Source organism: Panthera uncia (assembly GCF_023721935.1).
Source record: "Panthera uncia isolate 11264 chromosome B3 unlocalized genomic scaffold, Puncia_PCG_1.0 HiC_scaffold_1, whole genome shotgun sequence".
Lineage (NCBI taxonomy): Eukaryota > Metazoa > Chordata > Mammalia > Carnivora > Felidae > Panthera > Panthera uncia.
Window position 1 is genome coordinate 27,251,436 of NW_026057582.1, and position 22,301 is coordinate 27,273,736.

At 37.9% G+C, this 22,301-nt stretch overlaps 1 protein-coding gene across 1 annotated transcript in view; it reads right to left on the reverse strand.

Moving 5' to 3' along the window:
* Nucleotides 1-22,301, reverse strand: part of LIN52 (lin-52 DREAM MuvB core complex component) — a 109,905-nt gene that overhangs the window by 34,822 nt on the left and 52,782 nt on the right. The gene's annotated exons all lie outside the window — the stretch shown is intronic.

Sequence of the window (22,301 nt, forward strand, 5' to 3'; positions counted from 1 at the left end):
CTTGATCAGATTTGCACTATGACTCCTGAATGCATGAGCCATCCCAGCAACACCTGCTCTCCTGACAGGCCACCCGGCACTGGCAGCAAAAGGATCCATCAATTCCACTCTCCCCAGAGAGATCACCCAGACCTAGTGTTAAATGTACAGTTCAGTGCCAAGTTAAAAAGTAAAATTCCATCCACCAAAACCTACCAGTTATCAGAGGTCAACTTAACATAGAATTTTTTTTCCAACTGAACTGCAATTGAACTAAATAGTAAAAAAAAAGAACCACCTATATCAAAGGAGGAAAGATGGGAAGGAATGAAATTCCTTAATCAAATTCAGTCACCAACATATTGCTAAGGGCTTGATTTGGGGTTCCATTTCTCATCACAGGGTGGAAATACAATTGCTTCCTATCCCAAAACTGTGAATTACTTATTTTGGATTATAGTAAGTTTGGGCAAGCGGGTTTTCTAAAACAAAACTGAAAATACATAACCAATCACATTTTAATTCAAAGTAGTTAGCTTCCTTTTCATATGGAGAGTTAGACATCTTTTATTTTTGGCCTATTCATACACATTTTCCCTTTTGGTTTCCACTTATTTTCCTAGTGACCATTATTTAGCTTTGCTTCTCTAAATGTTACAAGAGCCAGTTTCTGTCCTTCCAATTACCTATTTCACCTATTTTTAACAATTAAGGTATGTTTTTAAATTTAAAGTTATACATGTACATGTTTCAAAAATTCATTCTATAAGGTTAAGAAAATCTATAATTCACCTTTAACTCCTCAGTGGTAACCATTTGACCCTGTTTAGTTATTTTATATTACCTCTATGTCTCTACATGATTAAATAACACACTTATACTATTTCCTGATTTTTTAATTTGAGGACATTATCTGTTGACTTCCCCTAATATAAGTGATGATTTAGCGCCTTTCCCCACCTCCACCTAAATTCTTCACAATACATGTGCAAGCATCCCCTCTCCTATCCTGTTATATATTCTAAATTTACTTAGATTGATATTCATGTTCCACATTATTATGCTTATATAAATGTTACTTATAGCTAAGTCATGTAATAAACTAGGATTACCTTTCCTTTCTTGCATATTTTTTGTTTTGCTTGGGTCTTTTATTTTCAAGTAATCTCTACACCTAAAGTGGGGCTCAAACTTACAACTCTGAGACCAAGAGAGTTGTATGCTCCACCAGCTGAGCCAGCCAGGTGCCCCTTTTCTGGGTTTTATAATCTGCTTGGTTTTCTAGGCACTTATCTCTAATTCAACCTCAGAGTATGTCTGCCTGGTGTCTAAATCTTAAGATATTGAGATATGTCTTATAATTTATCAATTTCATCTTCCTAAAAAAGTCTCCAATATGGTCTTTCCTCTGTGCCTGTACACAACAATCACCTGAAGATTTCTATTCTCTCACCTTGGGGAGCTCCTGTTCTCTATATTCCATGTCATCTTCTTTCTTGGCTTATTCCCTCATTTGTGTGGTGCATGACTTCCAATAGTTCATAGGAGTCTATGGGAGGTCAATTGTTTTGGATCTGCCATGTCCAAATGTGTCTTTATTTCATCTTTTCACTTGAGTTGGCATCCTAGGTTGAAAATAATTTTCCCTCCGAATTTTGAAGGCATTGTTCCAATGGTCTCCAATGTTGAAGACATTCTGATTCTCATCCTTTGAAACCTGTTTTTTGTCTGTCTTCTCTGGAAGCTTCTAAGATCTTATCTTCTTCCCCAGAGTTCTGAAATTTCATGATGATGTGCCTTGGAGCAGGTTTATTTTCATCTATTTTGGTTGCACCTGTCAAGACCTTTCAGACTGGAAATATAGGTCTTTCAATTTGGGGAAGTTTTCTTAAGGTATTTCATTAATGATTTCTATTTCCCCTTTTTTCTTTCTGGAACTTTTATCAGATTTTTGGTTCTGACAGATTGGTTCTCTTTTCTTTGTTTTTCTCTTTTGTTCATGTCCTTTTGCTCTACTCTATTTCCTTAACTTTAATTCTAACAATTTTTGTTGAATTTTTCATTTCTATTATATTTTTAATTTCCATGAGCTCTTTCCTATTCTCTGTATAGTCCTTTTTAATAGCATCCTGTTATTATGTTTGCATTATCTTCTTCTGAGTATATTAATAGAATAGTTTTGCATAGTCTGTTTTCTCTGAGCTGATTTTTTTCCATTTGTTGCCTTTTTTTTTTTTTTTTTTAATTTTCTATGTCAAGGGCTTTTCTCAGATGTTAATATCCTTTCACTGTTTTTTCATATGTAAGAACACGGGACTAAAAAGCTGCTTGAAAGGCTGCTTCAGAGTATAGAGGTTGGGCTTGTTGACTGTGAACTTCACTGCAGTATGACCAAGCTGTTTAGTTGTAGAACTTCCAATGTCAGTGCTTTTACTCTTCTTGGGCTGGTCAGATTCCACTCTACCAACTTCCTGATTAGAGGACGAAGGCCCAGTCATGGAGGGTGGGGTGGTCTCAGCACAAAGTGTGCATAATTTACTACATTTTTAGTATAGAAATCCCATCCTCCAGTGATCTGTATCCACCAGTTGAGGAATCACTTTAATTTACCTTTTTTTAGAAAATAAAGCTCCAGTCTTTTGTGGGGTAGAATAAAGCAGGCAATCTGGGCATCTGACCCCTTCTTAAACAGACTTTAATGAATCCTCCTTATTTAAACTATCTCCCCTGTCCACCAGATAACAATCTTCAGCCTTTTTATTGTGAGATATGAATTGGCTTGTTCTTGGCTTCCAAATTTTAGGATTGTTTTTCTTAGATCTGCTAGGTTCATAAAAATACTAGCCTCCAAAATGTTGTGGCTGTTGTCCTCTTTCCTTTACTCTCCTTGAGAGCTTTTATCTTTCTTCAAAAAAAAAAAATTGTTGTAGTAGGGTTTGGGAAGGGAAGAAAAGCACATGTATACATTTAAACAATCATAACCTGGAAGCACTCTCTTCCCAAATTTTATTGTTCACTATAGATACTTTCCAGCTTTCTCCATGATTTTGACAGTTTTGTCAGCCTCCCTAGTCCTATCTTGGTTTTGGTTTTGTCTTTACACTTATAATGTTATAGTCTTTCTAAAGAGTAAGAGACAGTGGTAGTTTCTGAAAAAGTAGCAATGGAGAAAAGAATGGGTAAGTACCTATCTGTTCTCTGATTGCCTTAAAGGCTGTTTCCATTTCTTATTCTGTAAACATAAAGAGTCCCATCTATTCAATAGATATTTGAACAATACGGTTTGGGGTTTTTTTTTAGTGGATTTATTTAAGCCAGCATATAGTTGGGTCTTGATTTTCTTTTTCTTTCTTTTCTTTTCTCTTTTTCTCTTCTTCTTTCTCTTTCTTTCTTTTTCTTTCTTTCTTTCTTTCTTTCTTTCTTTCTTTCTTTCTTTCTCTCTCTCTCTCTCTCTCTCTCTCTCTCTCTCTCTCTGTCTCTCACAATCTCTAAGCCCAATGTGGGGTTCGAATTCATGACTAGGAGATCAAGAGTCCCATGCTCTATTGACTGAGCCAGCCAGATGCCCCTGCACAATACTATTTTTATAATATACAAAAATAATATAAAGCATGGTCCCTAACAGCAAGGGTCTTACAATTTAGCTGGGAATACAAGCATAAATAACAGGTGAATACTAAAGGAAGTTAGGAACAGGAAGGCTCAATGTGGCTAAAAAAAATTAAAAAAAAAAACAAAACCAACACTTCAAGAAAAATAAAATGGTTAGAAGAGAGAATTAATCATAAAGGAAATGAGAATTCAATGGGATTCAGAGGTTAGGAAAGCCATCTTCTATCCACATTCATGCTCTGTCTTCTGATTATAATCAGATTTTTCCTTAATTTTAAATATTTGTTAAAACTTATTGATTAAATAACAGTTATTAAACCCCTTTGTGTAAAGAAGCCAACAGAAGTTTTGAGGGACATTTATAGCTAAGGCAATCACTGGCTCAGACTGTATTGCCAAGGTGGTGAATGCTAGTCAGTCAACTGCAAAAGTTACAGGAGTAATCTGCTTTGAGAAAAATAAACATCTATTACAAAAAAAAATGAGGCGTGCTAGGTGCCTGGCACCTGGTTGGTAAGGTAGAGCATCTGACTCTTGATCTCAGGGTCCTGAGTTCAAGCCCCACACTGGGCATGGAGCCTACTTAAAAAACAAAACAAAACAAAACAAAAACTATTCATGAAGCAAAATGAAAGTCTTTAATTTGCAAGATTTAACTTTACACAAAACTTTTACTCACTGTGCCAATTATTCATTTATTGCCTCAGCTCCTAACTCACCTTTCTCTGCCCTGTTCTGTGATATTAGAGCTGGACCTTTGCAGTAGGCTACATTCCTCCTGTCAGCTGGCTGCATGTTAAGCTTGTCAATAGAGGGGGTACTGGTGGGAGACTGCAAGGCTGAAGCAGAAAGAAAGAACTTTTCCTCCTTTTTACAGGGTATGGTTTTTCTCCACGGTGACAAGCAGGTTGGCATGTGAGGGTCCCAGCACTATTCACCTTGCTAACAGCGACCTGTTGTTCAGTTTAGTGGCGGGGTTTCCCTCTAGCTGAAGATTACTTACCATCCCAGGGTGGCTCCTCCTGTAATTCACCAGCAGAGTACCCTCGGGCAGTGGGCAGCACGTTCTGGAGGCAGCCATGTCCGCTCTCCAGAGGTCTGAATCTCAGCCTTGTGGGGATCTCCTTTAAGTTTCTAACTTCCCTATGGTTCACTCTCCTTCAGCCATGGGAGAAGTAGTTTTCTGCAGCTTCTACCTCTGTACTCTTTAGAGTCTTCTTCTACCCCTTTCACCTAGTTAATGATTTAACAATTCTTTAAAAATTTCCCTTTTCGAGTAACTCCTCACTGGATTCTGGCTGATACAGTCACCCCAAAAAAACAAATAAACAGAACACATATGATACCAAGTAAAGTCAATTCCCAAATCCTAATGTTAAAAAATGAATTCTAGAAATTACTATCATAAATCTAGACAAATTTCCCAACATCAATTCTGAATAAGACAACCGTAAATGTAAGGTTACCCAAACCATGAGTACTTACCACTGAAGAACAAGAGTAAAGAACCAACTATGTCAGAGAAACTTTTAGATTTTGTTGTGATAAAATCACAAGATTAGTGGCTGACAAGAACCCAATAGATGAAAGAACCTGATTATAAGAAAGCATTTAATAGTGCTTCTCCTGGCATCTTCCTTGCAAAATTAATTAAAACTAGCCAGGATATATGAGTCTCATGAATTGAAAACTGGCCTCAAGACCGCAAGGAGTGATTATAAACTGCCTTAAATCACATTGAGGAAAGTGTCTGGTAAAATGTCCAGAGAGTATTAGATTGGTTATAATCTAGTATTTCCATTAGTGCTTGGGAAAGTAAAGAGTAAGTTAATTAATGTTTAGTAGACATTAACTAGAAGGGATCTGTAAAAACTAATATGGTCTAAAGTATAAAAGTTTTAGAAAAGTGGGAAAGATGTACAAAAGGTAAGCTCTTTCCCTTTATTACAAATAATATAAAAAGCAATTTTCACCCACTGATTTCCAAACTTCCATACGCATATGGGACTACATATAGTTGACAGAAAAGAATCAGAGGTTTTAATCTGGGCTAACTAAGAACAGCAACACCTTGGGGGACCTAATTCCTTTCATTCTATAGAGATTATAAATTCATGGAGAGAAGAGTGTTTGGGTCTATAAATAATCCTTTGCATAGCTACATCATACAGCAACTTGAGTTAATGCCAGAATTTCCTTTCCATGTGGATTTGTAGATTTACGAATATACAAAGGCAGAGACAAAACAGGAGAAGTAAAAGCAGCAATAACACTAGCAGCCAAACTGAATTTTTTTGTAGATAAAGATATCACTGATGCTTTAATAAAGAGATTGCCTAAGCTCAGAAGTGTTCTTGGCTTTTTCTTCCTTTGCTTACCTTCCTGGCACCTATGTGTCAGGTACTGGGGACCCAGCGGAGAACAAATCAGACACTCTAACAAGTAAATGCAATACTGAGTTAGAGTATGGGGAAGTAGATATTGCTGGTAGAACGTTTACCATGAGATGAGCATGGGAGTGAAAGCAGGAATAACCTAGTCTAGCAATCAGGTATGGCCTTCCAAAGGAACTGACATTTAAGCTAAGCCTGGAGTTCACTATGTGGACTCCTTCTCAAGGGAAGGAGTTGTCAATGCTAATATCTTGCAATGGGACAGAAGATGGTCTGGGGCTTGTTCTCAAATTGCCATCATCCAGTCAAAAGGGGCCCCAGTGTCTATTTTTCTTGAGAAATTCAGGGCTCTAAAAATGGTAGCAAGTCACAATTAAGCCAGGAAAAGCCTTGATTAAGCTCTTCCTCCAACTAAATCCATACAGATACAGTATGCTTCATGTTTCTTTCTAGCAGTTAGCTAGGTAGGCGGAAGACAAGTATTGACCTTAAGAAGTGACATTCATGGCAGCGCTAAGCAGTCCTCAGAAGAGCACCCAGGGCCAGGACCAAAGGCCTTCCCTAGTTACCATGGTCAGAGGACTTAGGCCATGTTCAGCAGACAAGTTTGGAAGCAGAGGCTTTGCAATCACACAGGCCTGAGTTCTTGTCCTGGGCTCCATCATTCAGTACCTTGGGCAAGTGATCCCCTCTTTCTTCATCTGTACAGTGAGGATAATAACAGTAGCTACAGCCCACAGCAGTGGTATCAAGATATCGATAAGGAACTGAGCAGAGCACCAGTCACACGTCAGGAAATGTAGGTTGCTGATGTCAATAATAAACAAGAATATATCTGCATATGTGGGGTATATCTATACATAGCAGAAGGATAGACATGTTTATTAAACAATTTAGCTAAGTTAAAGTGATGTTTTAGAATGTCCCATGCTCAAACAAGATAGAACAGGTTGAAAGCAAGTATCTCCCAGCCCCAATCAGTACTTTTATTTGCATTCTCTATTCTGGTTAATAAAACCAATCAAAAACTACTCAAGTTAGAAACAGAGTTATCCGAAACACCTGCATCACTGTATCTTTTAAAACTGATCTCGCTGCTTCTAGTGGTCTATCAGTCATGAATACCTGTAATGTGCCAGACACTAAGAAGAGAGGGAGAGAAATACAGTGAAGAACGAGTCAACAGCTTCTGCCCTCAACTATCAGAGTACTCATCCTAACAAGAGGTCAATTGACCTCCCTACTTACCATTCTTCAGTGGCCACACAGAGCCTTCAGGATAATACCCTGGCTTATATGCACAATCAGGCTACTTCTTAGTTTTCTTTTTTTAACTTCTTTCTTTCTTTCTTTTTTTTTTAGAGAGAGAGAGAGAGAGAGACAGATGGACAGAGAGAGAGCGGGGTAAGGGCAAAGAGAGAGGGAGAGAGAGAATCTTCAGCAGCCTCCAGGCTCAGCATAGAGCCCCACACAGGGCTTGATCTCATGACCCTGAGATCATGACCTGAGCCAAAATCAAAAGCTGGACGTTCAACCGACTGAGTCGCCCAGATGCCCCTCCTTCTTGGTTTTCCATCCTCACCTCTGAACTGCTTACTCAGCGGTCCCCCAAACACAGCATGCCTTTTGCTTTCACCATTGCTCACGCCCAGACTACCTTACCCATTCTCTGTGCAGCAATCACCACCCTCATTGCTCACTGTCCATCCGTAAAGACTGTTTAGGATTACTTCCTCTGACCCCGTCTGAGATAAGTACCCCTCCCTAGTGCTCTCTAATAAACTGTAATCTCAAGGACAAGAGCGTTTTTTCTCTATAACCCCATGCTCAGCAGACTATATGCATATAGGAGGCAGTCACTCATTTATTGAATGATTAAGTTAAAAAAAAAAAAAACACAGTTACTATTAACTTAGAAACTCTTAAACATGAGTCACTATTCTGACATCTGAGCAGAGCTTAGCCTTGATTGGGTATCTTCAGAAGCACTGCCTGTCTTCTCAGGTCATGATCTCATGGTTGTGAGATTAAGCCCCATGCCAGGTTCCTGCACTGGCAGTGCAGAGCTTGCTTGGAGTTCTCTCTCTCCCTCTCTCTCTCTCTCTGCCCCCTCCCCAATTCTCTCTCAAGATAAATATTAAAAAAAAAAAATCTTTAGAAATGCTTAAAAAGAAAAAAAAGTACTGCCTGTCTTAAAAAAACAATGGTTCCTAACCTTCTATAGAGGGCTCAGACTGGTAGACACAGGTAGCTGTCTACACATAGCCATTTCCTCACTCAATCTTTGTTAACAAAACCCTGGTTTTATTCAGGTAAAGAGTGAGCATGTACTCAGGGGAGACTCGGCTCCTTGCCAGTTCCAAGGATGAGCCATTATTAGTCCATCTAAACTAATCACACTAGTCTCACTTCTCTTGACAACGATTAGTTTAGGCATAGGAATGTGACCAAAACTGTTCAATGGCATGTAAGGGGAAATTGCTTCAGAGCTTCTGGTCTTTTTCTCACTGACAAGAAGAAGCACAGAGGGAAAACAATTTCCCTTTCTTAGGATACTGCTGTCATCCTGTGATGTCAAAAACTGTAGCAGCCATCTTGAATATGATGGAAACCAACCTAAGGGGGGGGGGGTATCCAACCCACTGAAGGTGACACAGCAGGAAGATGGAACTAACAGGGGTCTCTGGTAATAATGTTAAGTCACTAATTAACCAACCTTAAAAATGAAGTACCTCTGGACTTCTTGTTATATGGAACATCTTTATCTAAGCCACTGTAGTTGGGTTTTTCTGCAATTTACAGACAAAAGCATCCTAATCAATAGAGAGTGTATTAGTTTTCTGGAGGCTGTTGTAACAAAACTATCACAAAGTGAGTGGCTTAACCATCAAAAACTACGGTCTCACAGTTCTGAGGTTAGATGTTTGAGATCAAGGTGTCGAGGGGTTCCTTCCTTCTGAGGGCTGTGAGGAAAGGACCTGTTCCAGGTCTGTCTCTTTGGCTTTTAAGATCACCGTCTTCTCCCTGTGTCTCTTCACATCATCGTCCCTCTATGTGTATCTGTCTCTGTGTCTAAATTTCCCCCTTGTATAAGGATACCAGTCATACTGGATTAGGACCCACCCTAATGACCTCATTTTAACTTGATTACCTGCATAAAGACCCTATCTCCAAATAAGGTCACATTCTGAAGTACTAGGGATTAGGATTCTGACATATCTTTTTTAGGGGCACAGTGAAAGCCACTGATACTCTCAGCAGAGAAACATACATGTACAAGCACAAACATACAATTTTGTTTATAATTTCAGGAGATCCAGGGACTCTTAGGTTAAGAACCACAGCTACTGTATCTTCCTGAACAAGACAAATACCTGAGCATTAACTACACATGTACAGAAGCTGAAATCAGTAATTGCCTAGGTAGTATAATGCATTATAATGCAGGTAATTCTAAGGGTACTGTGTTATATATCTACAAAGGCAGGAAAGAGATACTTTATTGAGTGAACGTTATGCTAAGATCACTAGAAAGCTTTAGGAATGGAAGTTACCAAGAGTCTTCTCTTAAAGGGATAAAGTCAAAATTCTTTATTTTATTTAAAATTTTTAGGGATTATTTGGGTAAATTTTAACCTCAGAATTTCTAGCATTAAATTTTTGTTATAATTAAATGACAATACACAATCAATACTGAAAATTATTAATACAAAAAGAAAACACATTTTATTGCATAAATCTGTTAATGTTAAAATAAGGCTTAAAACTTAAAATAATTGAGATCCAACCAATGGAAATACAGAGCCTTTAAAATGCTTGCTTCTATGGTCCCAGAAAACCTGTATTGTCAGTAAGGCTGGAAGGAACTCTGGAGCTCAGAAAAATGGCAGGAAACGAAAGTTAGAGAGAAGAACTGGAAGGAAAACCAGAACCATCCAAGTGCAACATCAGTGTAACTTGCAACATGTGCCGTACTAGAAAATTCTGAAATTTTGTGCTATTTGACTTTCAGGAGCATTCAAATTCAAAATCATTAAGGGTTGTTTCTGAACTGTGGCAATCAGATTAAATAAGTTTGATTTCTGCTCTCTAGAGGTAAATAACTTAAGGTAGCAGTAATGATGGCAAATAGACACTTTCCTTCTTACCATTAAAGATTGCTGTAAATCTATGTTAAATTTAAAGTGAAGTGCAGAAGGACAAATCATTAAAATTTTGATCATCAAGATGATTTGAACATCAAGATACCTCTGAAGTTGAAACAAAGAATTGGGAATGTTTGCAAAACCATCTGGCAAATAATGGACAGAGTCCTTAATTACCAAGACTAAGAAGTACATTTTTTCTTCCATCAGAAATCTTCAGAGTCAAGTGTAGAACCCACACTGAATGATAAGAAAAATGTAACTCTGCCTAGGGGATAAGGAGACACTACATGGAGAGAGTGGGATTTGAAATAGCCTTGGAGGATAAGTATATTTTCCAGCTTATACTGGAGAGAAAGCTAGGTTGGTGTTAAGAAAGCCCTTTTGTGAAAGCCTGAGGAATCTGAATGTTACCTTATACATAAGACCCAAGGAGCCAAAGAACTTTAAAAAAAATTTTTTTTTAATGTTTATTTATTTTTGAGAGAGAGACAGAGACAGAGTGTGAGTGGGGGAGGAGCAGAGTGAGAGGGAGACACAGAATCCAAAGCAGGGTCCAGGCTCTCAGCTGTCAGCACAGAGCCCTGTGCGGGGCTTGAACCCACAAACCGTGAGATCATGACCTGAACCAAAGTTGGATGTTTAACCAACTGAGCCACCCAGGCACCCCGAGGAGCCAAAGAACTTTTATTAGCAGGAATAGGACATAATTAGCTTCATTTTTAAACAAATATTTGTGGTAGCAGGGGACAGACTTCCTCACTGTTGACTATGGCAACTAACAATGCCACACACTTAACAGATGCTCCATTAATACTTGTTGATAGATTTACTGACGGAAGCCTTATGAAAGAATTATCAGAATATGTAGATTGACATATAAACAAAGGTTAGTCCAAAAAGCCAACACAAGGTATTTATCTACAAAAACAAAAGTATTTAGGGTTTGATGCCTGTGTTCTGATACTGCTCACAAAGGGGTAGTATTATGATTTGTAACCAAATGATGCCAATTCTTCTTTTTCTACATTAATATGACTTTATCTGGCTTAAGATAAAACAAAGCAAATCAATAACCCTATCTAGAGGAAATAATGCCAAATAAAATAGCATCTAAAACATCAATTTTTATTTCAGTGTGTAAGCCCTTTTCTTGCTTGGCTGTACAGTCTCCAATCATCCCTGAAATACAAGTGATTGGGCTCTTCTGGACCCACCAGTTAAGGGGAGGGAACATTTATCTACCGTCAATTCATGGGACACTAATCTCCTTCCCACTCTTCTGATTACAAGCAAGCAGGATGGTAGAGGAAAGGCCTCAACAGAAGCTTTAAAAATAAATAAATAAACCCAGCCCCTTCTGCTCCAGGAATACAGAAAAGATTGGCATTAATACAAGAGAAAGTGATCTGTCCAAACAAAAGCCAATCTGAAGGAGGAGCAAACCCCACAAGCTAGCCTGGCATTAATGGCAGGAAGATAGCATACTTGTTAAAAATGTATATTTTAATTTTCTGTATTGCAAAAGGCCCCAATTTGCCCAGGGATCTAGCTAAGCTGCCATTTTCTACTACGACAGAGTCTAATCTTTATTTAATGGATTTAGCATCTATCTTTACTAGAGTGGTCTCTAAGGAAAAGGGGAGGGGAGAATGAAGGGGCAGAGAAGAGATGATCAGGTCCCCCCTCCCCCTTTCATCCATCCGGCGCTCATGTTTGTGTTCAAAATTCAATTACCTCCTTATTGATACTTCACAGAGATATTTAAGCTGCAAACATGAAGCCCTGATTTCCCAAGGGGCCATGCCCCTCTCTATTTCACTGCTCTGCTTCCCCCTGGGTGAATTCCTGAGGCGTCCATATTAATAGGTAATCAGTCACAATTCATTTATTAAACAGCTAGCAAGGTTTATCAGCCTGCCCTGATTAGCCCGAAGAAACCACTGAATTCCTAATTTATTTATGGAAATGCAAGTGTCTTTTTGAATTCCATTCAGGAGCTGCAGGAGTGTTTTGGTCGCAGCATACTGCAATCTAACAGGCAGCACCAGCACACCAGCAGCAGGGAAGCTTTCCAGGAAGAAGGGGGCAACCAGAAGGCAAAGAGCCAGGGACATACACTGCAGAGATTCTTCTCCTGGCCACGGGATTTGGGTCCACATAATCCTTGGATTAGTACTTATTTGATTGCTTTCTGTTTACATAAAAGAGTTTGAAATGTTGTCACCAGGCAGCTATTACTATCCACTGTAACAAAAATCAATCTCAGGGATGCTGCTTTTTGATTGGCAGAAAAGTGGCCCTTAATGGAGTAGAACTGAGGACCTCGGTGAGTTAAAAGACAATCATTCTCAGCAGAGTTAAGACACCAACAAACCTAAACCACGAAAATAATACTTTTCAAGCATTCATCTTAGAATAGTAACTAAACCAGACCCCATTTTAATCTTCTACTATTCTAGGCTGTCGTGACAAAACAGCTTTTCAGATGATTTCCACAATTCTAATCAATTAACAATTCACCCAAAATTGCCCATTACTAATTAAAAGGCCAATTCAGAGTAAATAAAGCTCTAAAGAGTAACATTTAAACCAATGCTAACTGCCCCAACAGGTGCAATTAGAAAAGAAATGGTTTTAGGGACATGAGCAGATCATACAACCTAGACTCGTTTTCAGCCAGAATTAGGACTGACTTCTTCTGAAAAAGCATAATATACAAAAAATATAACGAATGTAGCCAATGTTTCAATGCCAACAAAGAATATTAATGCTTATCTCTGTGTGGGTTATCCACAGCCAATATTTTCAAATCCCAATCTGCCTTCCTCAGAGTTCACTATGATTAAGAGCAACCTCCCTGCATAACCTAGTATATGCAGTGAAAGGCAAACCATAACTGTAAGAAGAACATCAAATCCCAATTGGGGAACATTCTACAATGTACCTGGACCAGTATGTCCTCCTTAAAACTGTCAAGGTCATCAAGGAAAGCCTAATAAACTGTCACAGCCAAGAGGAGCCTATGGGGAGGTATGATTACTAAATGTAATTATGGTATCCTGGATTGGACTCTGGAACGAGAAAAGAACACTAGGGAAAGACTAAGGAAATCGGAATAAAGTATAGGGAAAAATGTTAAACAAACCAAAAAAGTTCACTAATTGTTAACAAATATGTAACAAATGTACCATAATAATAATAATAATAATAATAAACTGTGTGTGGGTTATATGGAAGCTGTCCTTTATAATTTTCCCATAAATATCTAAAACTATTCTGAAATTCAAAAATTGATCTAAAAAACAGAAAGTGATAATTTATAAACTAAATTACAAGGTGGCCAAAACATGAATAAGTAATTTTTATATTTTTATAAGAGAAAGTTGAAGATATACTCTCAAAGTCATTTTTCATTAAAAACACTGTAAGTAAAATGAAAATATTCATATTTATTTGTCTTTACCTGATAGGAACACCAAAAACGTATTTAGTTATTAGTATATTTAGTTAATCACGATTCTCCCAAAAATGTTATCTCTATGCAAAATATCAGTATTATAATTACAACAAATGGAAAGCCCCCTAAAATACACACACACACACACACACACACACACACAGAGAAAAATATACCAAAAAAAAAAAAAAAACAACACACACACACACACACACAGCAGCTGTCATATGAAAAAATAAGTAATTGGGAGAGGTGTTTGCAAAGAAAATCAATATACCCTCAAACCAACTATTAACACTCTTTAGGTTGTGCTGATGTTACTTTGGGTTGTGTTGATGTTACTATTCCTTTCCTTGAGTCTGAACCATCAAGAAATGATTTGTATGTGCTCTGGCTCAAGATGAAACAGGCTCAAGTCAAGAGTACCAACCCTCTCCATTCCCAAATTAACAACTGCATACATTAGGATTCTGTTAATATCTCCAAAGTGAAACGTAATAAAATTTTCTTTTAAGGATGTCTTTACTTGAACTGCCCAATACATAAAAATACTACGTGTGGCCCTGGCTTCTGAAATACTAGGTAGGGAAAAGCAAAAACTAAAGTGCATCATGGCAGGTATAGCATCACATACTACAAACAACTGCTGTGAAGTCAGACGACATGGGCGTGATTCACAGCTCTTGGGTCAGCCCAAACCTTTGTGAACTATAAAATGGAGTCAATGGTCCAACTTACTCATTGCACAGTTGTGAGGCTTTGGAAACTATGCATTTAAAGCACTTAGCATAGTACCTATTAGTAGGTACTCCTATAATGATGGCTGTTGAAGCTATGCTTATCAATGTTTCTCAGCTGGCACCTGATGACTACAGCCAGAAAAACCTGAGGAGACAAAAAGTTATTTGAACAGTATAAAAACAATGCAGAGTCCATCTACAGAGTTCATTAACGTTAACACAGCATCCTTACAGACACTGCACCTACTTGATGCACTTAACAACCTGTATGGAAGGTACAGCAGTTATTTATCACCTATATTTCAGATAAGAAAAATTAGGCATGCTAAATGACCTGTCCAAGGTCAATGCTAATAATGAGCAACGTCAGGACTTGAATGTAGTTCTTCTGACTCTCACTGGCTAGTTTGTTCACTGGCCTTCCATTCTGCACCACAGGCACGTTCTGTCCTTTGGCTGATAACTCCTGACTTCTCTGTCATATCACTCTAATCCATGTCAAACTCCTTACAACTAAAACCCTTATAATGCCACAGGATTTCTTAAACCCCACTGCTTTCATCAAGCGCTACCATTTTAAGAAAATTTCAATCTGAAAAAAGAGACTATTCAAAAAACATTTGATTTGTATTAAAATAACCAACAAAAACAGACTGGTCAATCACTTTAATATTTCTTTTAATTTATGCTCAAGTGCACCCTAATCTCCTCATCAATAAATTTCATTGACATCTTTGTCCAAGGCAGTTAGTCATTATCTCAATCTTGACATATAAATATTCCCACATACAAGACTGAAAAAAAAAAAAAAAAAAGACACTGCTCAAATCCTTCCTGAATATTCTATGCATTAACACCCACTTAAAGCCATACTACATCAAACAAACTACCAATTGCAGGCTATCATTCTAGGATTTATGTGGAAAAATATGTCCTCTACATTTGTGGACTCTACATCTTATGGGTCCATTCAAAATAGTTCCTAGTAATATATGAAATAACAAATGAACAAAAATATTAAAATGTTCTTTCTGGTCTACGTGTCCCAGCAGGTGACCCTTTACCACTCTTACTGAAGAAAGTTTCTCGTAGTTACCCCCATGTATCCACATTTTGACTAACACCTACAAAGGGAATACTGCCATCTACTGAATCACATTTATCACTGTTCTTTCTCTATTACAGTGATACCTCATTTAGTGACTCTCTGGAAACAAAATTTTGAATACTAAAGATGTTTATAAAAGCCAAATTTGAAGGCACAAAAAGTTGTATATGTCAGCTACGCATGACAAAAATACCCTACAAAATAAGTGCTATTATTCTTACCCAATAATGTAAGGCCCTGCTTTAAGCAATATTTTGAAATCTGGCTGGAATACTACTAATGCTTGAGAACTTTCTTTGCGAGCTTCCCCTATCAAACCAGAATGGCTTTGAGAGCAACCATTTCATTTTAACATTCGACTAGCTATTAGACTTGAGTGAATTACTTTCAATTTTTATTTCAGCCACTATTTGCCTTAAAAATTTTTTTTTAGTTAACTTTTAAAGTATAACATATACACAGAAAAAAGGAAACATCAGAGGTATATGTGTGAGGAATTTCACAAAATGAACACACAACAATATAGATCTTTATAGAGAACCATTACCAGCCCCCCAGAAGTCTCCCTCCTCCTGGCCCCTCCCAGCCAACACCATACCTGCAATGTAATCATTATTTTGATTTATATCACATAAATTAGCTTTGCTTGTTTTTGAACTTTATACAAATATTGTATAATATGTACTCTTTTTGTGTTTATCTTCATTTACTCAGTGTTATATTCCTGAGACTCATTCATGTTGTTGCATGTAGCAACACGTTCATTTTCATGGCTATATAGTATTCTATTATGTGAATACATCAGAATTTAGTTATTCATTCTACTGTCAATGAACTCTTGGGTTGTTTGTAGTCTGGGTCTATTATGAATAGCACTGTTCTGAATATTTTTCTATACATGTTTTGGTATAGCATTTCTATTTCTAGAGTGTATATATATATATATATATATATACACACACATATATATAGCACTGGAAATACTGGGTCACAGGGTATATGTATCATCCACCTTAGAAGATACTGCTGCACTGTTTTTCACAATGGTTGTATCCACAATCATTTGCCATTTAAAGTCTCACACTTCTTAACAAAGGGTGAATCTTTCAATTGGAAATTGTTCCCGGGGTGCCTGAGTGGCTCAGTCAGTTAAGGATCTGACTCTTGATTTCATCTCAGGTCACGATCTCACAGTCTGCGAGTTCGAGCCCTGCATCGGGCTCTGCACTGATAGCACGGAGCCCACTTGGGATTCTCTCTCTTTCTCTCTTTGCCCCTACCCCACTCATGATCTCTCTGTCTCAAAATAAATAAATAAACATTAAAAAAAAAAAAAGGAAACTGTTCCCAGTTAGAAAAATTTGAGACACCTGGAAGCAGTTCGGGACTACTTAGGGGAAGAGAGGCCACAGGGTTGCTCACTGGAAAGCATTACCAGAGGTCTCATTAACTGAGACCTTCCCAGACTCTCAGTTCCCCCTTGTGGACTATGACCTATATAGTCCACAGAATGCTAGGAGCCTATTTTGAGTCTGTATCCCATGTCACTATACCCTAGTAACAATTTACCAGGAAGTTTCTCCCATTCAGGTTCTCTTAAACACTCTCTAAACCCTAATAAATACCTCAAACTCCCAGATATTGTATGTTTTTCAGCACAAGCTGTTTTAGTTAGAATTCAGAGACATTTTAATACCATAACGTCCTTCCTATCTGACTACATGGAATGTGTTTTAATGTAAAGAAGTTTCTGAAAAACACTATTAGTAGAATTGAACTGGAATTACTATAATGGGAACACTTCCTCCAAGATTTCTCCTATTTACAGTGACAAAGACTTTTGTCAATAATGTGAGAATACCATGCTGAACTACATTCTTGTACCTATCAGCACTGGTACAGTCTTATCTCATCATGATGTCTCAACTTAAAGGCAAAAAGGAGACAGCTGCCAGAATATTTTAATACCTATGAATTTAGAGAATTGCTCTATGTCAGTCTAATCATTTTGTAGAGTTATAAAAATATATGCTACAAAAGTGGTGCTATAAGTATGTGTCCTTATGTAGCTGAGGGTAATAAAACACTGCACAGCCCTGGGTCAAAGTATGCCAAGCCAAAACTGATATACATCAGTGCTGCTGTAGGTTTTAAAACTGTTCTGGCTAATCTTTTTAAAGGACTCTTATTTGTTTGTTTTATATTTTAATGGTTTATTTATTTTTGAGACAGAAAGAGACAGAGCATAAGCAGGGGAGGGGCAGAGAGAGCGAGACACAGAATCCGAAGCAGGCTCCAGGCTCTGAGCTGTCAGCACAGGGCCCGACGTGGGGCTCGAACTCACAAACCGTGAGATCACGACCTGAGCCGAAGTTGAACACCTAACCGACTGAGCCACCCAGGCGCCCCAGGACTCTTGTTTATTTAACCAAGAATTAGCTGCAGTAGTAACCAACTGCTTCAGTGCTTCAACACTGAGTTGTGCCTAATCAAAATTCAGAAATCATCACTGCATGCCATAAGGAGGTTAACATTCAGCATGTAGAAGACTAAAAAACAACAACAAAAAAAGTCAATATATTTTTTAAATTAAGGGTCTTTGAGACTCTGATAAATCCATTCAACATAGAAAGCAGAAATAATCAAAATCACTGTCAAAGTGCAGGTCAAACTCATCCTAGGCCAAAGATGCTCGACAGTGGCTACTTTCTTATCTCTTTGTTACCACTTACAGGCTTAACAAGGTAAACCCAGAGAGGCTACTGCATGGCTTGGTGGCCAAATTATGAGGTAAGGTTACTTTGCCTCCCTGCACACTTAGTTACTGGTCTGTATGTGAACGAGTAGACAGACAGGCAATGCCTTTTACTGTGCTAGAAAGTCTGGGCAGCCAGCAAGGGAAATGAATATGAGAAAAAAGGATTTGTGCAGGCTAATCAAATAGTAACTGCGACATGGAATGTTGCATTTTACATAGAATCTTACAGCGAGGACGAAACCAATTTGCCGATGATGATATATAAAATTTATTTCTTTCATTCAAGTTTAAATTCCACTTCCTTTTTTTTTTTTTTTTTTAAAAAAAAGGCTCTACCCTGGGGCGCCTGGGTGGCTCAGGCGGTTGAGCGTCCGACTTAGGCTCAGGTCGTGATCTCGCGATTCATGAGCTCAAGCCCCACATCGGGCTCTGTGCCGACAGCTCAGAGCCTGGAGCCTGCTTCGGAGTCCATGTCTCCTTCTCTCTCTGGCCCTCCCCTGCTTGCACTCTGTCTCTTTCTCTCAAAAATAAAAATAAACATTAAAAAAAGTAAAATAAATAAATAAATAAAAAGACGCTACCCAACCACCTTCATCCCACTATGATCTCTCATTTCTGAACTCCTATGGTACTCACGTGGCATTTAGTACATGTTCTCTCATACGGTGATCTTTTTATATACCTGCCTTGTCACGCTAATCGATTATAAACACAAGAGTTTATGTATTTTTGACATCCAGGGTCTGGCACATTGCTTTTCATCGCAGGCCATACATAAATGTTCATTTATTATAATATATAAATCCTAAGAAATATATGTGACCCCACAGTAGAGTCGGATGTTACAATAAGTACCAAGGATGATCAAGAGATTATTTCAAATCTACTTCAGGAAAGAATAAAAGAAGGTGAGAGGTAGAAAAGACTCATTCATGAATTGAAGGAAGTGGAATACAAAATCATTATACTTCAAAAAAAAAAAAAAAGGCCTTCAGTTAGGAGCAGGCATATAATGGACTTCTTCAAATCCTTTTGGGTTTCCTAGACTGGTTTCGTATTTTTGTATTCTTCTTTTTCTTAAATGATTTGTTTTAAAATTGAAATATAATTCATATACCATGAATTGCTCCCCCTTTAAGCTGTGGCAAAATACACATAACATACATTTTATCATCTTAACCATTTTTAAGTGTACATTTCAATGTCATTAAGTATATTGATACTGTTGTGCAACGTATGTTCAGACTTTTTTTTTTCATCTTGCAAAACTGAAATTCTGTATCCATGAAATAATAACTCCCCATTCTCCCTTCCCCAACCCTTGGCAACCACCATTCTACTTTTTCCCTCTATGAATTTGACTAGGTACTGCATATAAACAGAATCATACAGTATTTGTCTCTCTGTGTTATGACTGGCTTGTCTTACTTAGCATATCCTTGAACTCATCCATGTTGTAGCATATGTCAGATTCTTCTTCCTGTTAAAGCTGAATGATATTCCACTGTATGTACATACCATATTTTGTTTATCTAATCATCCACCAATGGACACTTGGGTTGTGCCCACCTCTTGGCAACTGCAAATAATGTTGCTATGGGCATACATATATCTGTGTTAAGTCCCTCCTTTCAATTCTTTTGGGTATATATACACAGAACCGTGGAATTGCTGGATCATAGGTAATTCTATTTTCAGTATTTGAGGAAGCACCTTACTGTTTTCCACAATGGCTGCACCATTTTTACATTCCTAACAATAGTGCACAAGTGCTCCAATTTCTCTACCTCTTTGCCAACACTTGTTATTGTCCATCTTTCTCATTATGGTCACCCCAGTGCGTGCAAAGTAGTATCTCATGATTTTGATTTGCATTTCCCCAATGATCAATGATGCTGAGGATCTCTGCATGTGCTTGTTGGTCATCTGAATATCTTCTTTGCAGAAATGTCTATTCAAATCCTTTGCTACTTTAAAAATTGGGCTACTGTCTTTTTATTGTTGAACTGTAAGAGTTTTTATATAGTCTGGATACAAGCCCCTTATCAAACAATACAGAAATGATTTTTAAAAGTTCTCTCCTATTCTGGGGTGCCTAAGTGGCTCAGTCAGTTAAGCATCCAACTCTTGGTTTCAGCTCAGGTCATAATCTCATGATTTGTGGGTCTGAGCCCCGCACTGAGCTCCATACTGAAGGCACAGAGCCCGCTTGGGATTCTCTCTCTCCCTCTCTCTCCTTGTGCTCTCTCTCTTTTTTAAAATAAATAAACAAACCTAAAAGTTTTCTCCCATTCTGTGGGCTTTCACTTTCTTTTTTTCTTTTTAAGTAAACTTTACTCCCAATGTAGGGCTCGAACTCACGACCCCAAGATTAAGAGTTGCATGCTCTATCTACTGAGCCAGCCAGGCACTCCATGTCTTTTCACTTTCTTAATGGTATCTTTGAAGCACAAAAGTTTTACATTTTGATGGAGTCCAATTTCTAATTTTCTTTTTCTGCTTATGTTTTTGGAATCATATGTTAGAAACCACTGCCTAATCTAAGGTCATAAAGATTTATGCCTATGTTTTCTCTAAGATTTTCACAGTTTCAGCTCTTACACTTAGGTCAATAATGCATTTTGAGTTAATAACTGTATATGGTGTGATGTAGGGGGTTCAATTTTAGGTTCTTGTGGTGAATGTTGTGTTTTCCCAGCACCATTTGTTAAGTTCTTTTCCCTCCCTTGAATGGTCTGGCACCCCTGTCAACAATGAACTGACTATAAATATGAGGGTTTCTGGATTCTCAATTCTATTCTATTGATCCATAAGGACATCCATATGCAAATACTACACTGTCTTGATTATTTTAGCTTTGTATTAAAATTTTGAGACTGTGAGCCCTTCAACTTTGTTCTTTTTCAAGATTTTTTATTTTTTTAAGCTATTCTGAGTCTCTTGTATTTCCATGTGAGTTTTAGGATATGCTTGTTAATTTCTGCAAAACCAGCTTCATTCTTGACCTAAATAAAGTACAGGACTAGTTCCTACATTTGGAAGGATCCACAGTCCTTACAAGGTTAATCATGCAGCAAACTGGGATCTCCCCACTGTTTGAGCCCTACAAATACCAAGGCAAATGTAAGTGATAACAGACCATTTCACACATTGGTGGTGAACAATAAAAACAGAATCGAATATAATCTCTAAGGACAGAGTTATTAATTTAAAGAATTGTTAGATCTCCTTTTAGGCAAAAAAACCATTTATTCTTCTTCTAACAGTGTTATAAAATATTCCAGAGAAAAGCAGACAGCAGTATTATATACAATGCTGAATAGTTCCATTACACAAGAATTGAATTTTTCTTTATACTTTATACTTAGGCAGAAAACAAGTTATTCTAAACAACTCATAATTGTTACCAGTATAGGAATCTAAGTCTTTAGTATCTGTGGAATTTCAACTATAAAAGCATGAAAGCCAATATAACACAGGCGTTTACTTGCAATTTTGCTGAAGAACTAATCTAAACTAATCTAAACAACACACAAAACATTCAGCTAGTTAGTGGGCCTAGCAGTCCACTTACCACCAGCATCCCATTGTGACTGCGACATTCCCTAGCGGTACTCTTATACATAGTAAAGATAACACTATGCAAACTGGAGAGGATTAGAAGTTTCTACAAATTTGGAATAAAAGATACTCATCTTTTATTTTTATACTTCTTTGGGTTGGCTCACATCTATGACACAAATAGTTCCATCACAAATTCAGCGGCACGTGGGAATGTTTTAGCAAGTGCACCAGCTTTTACCAAAAATGTTCATCAGAAAAGAGAAAAATGAGGGGCGCCTGGGTGGCTCAGTCGGTTAAGCATCCGACTTCAGCTCAGGTCACGATCTCACGGTCCGTGAGTTCGGGCCCCGCGTCAGGTTCTGGGCTGATGGCTCGGAGCCTGGAGCCTGCTTCCGATTCTGTGTCTCCCTCTCTCTCTGCCCCTCCCCTGTTCATGCTCTGTCTCTCTCTGTCCTGAAAATAAATAAACGTTAAAAAAAAAAGAAAAGAGAAAAATGAAAGCTGAAAAGGCAGTGAGGATGGTACAGGAAACACAGGACTCA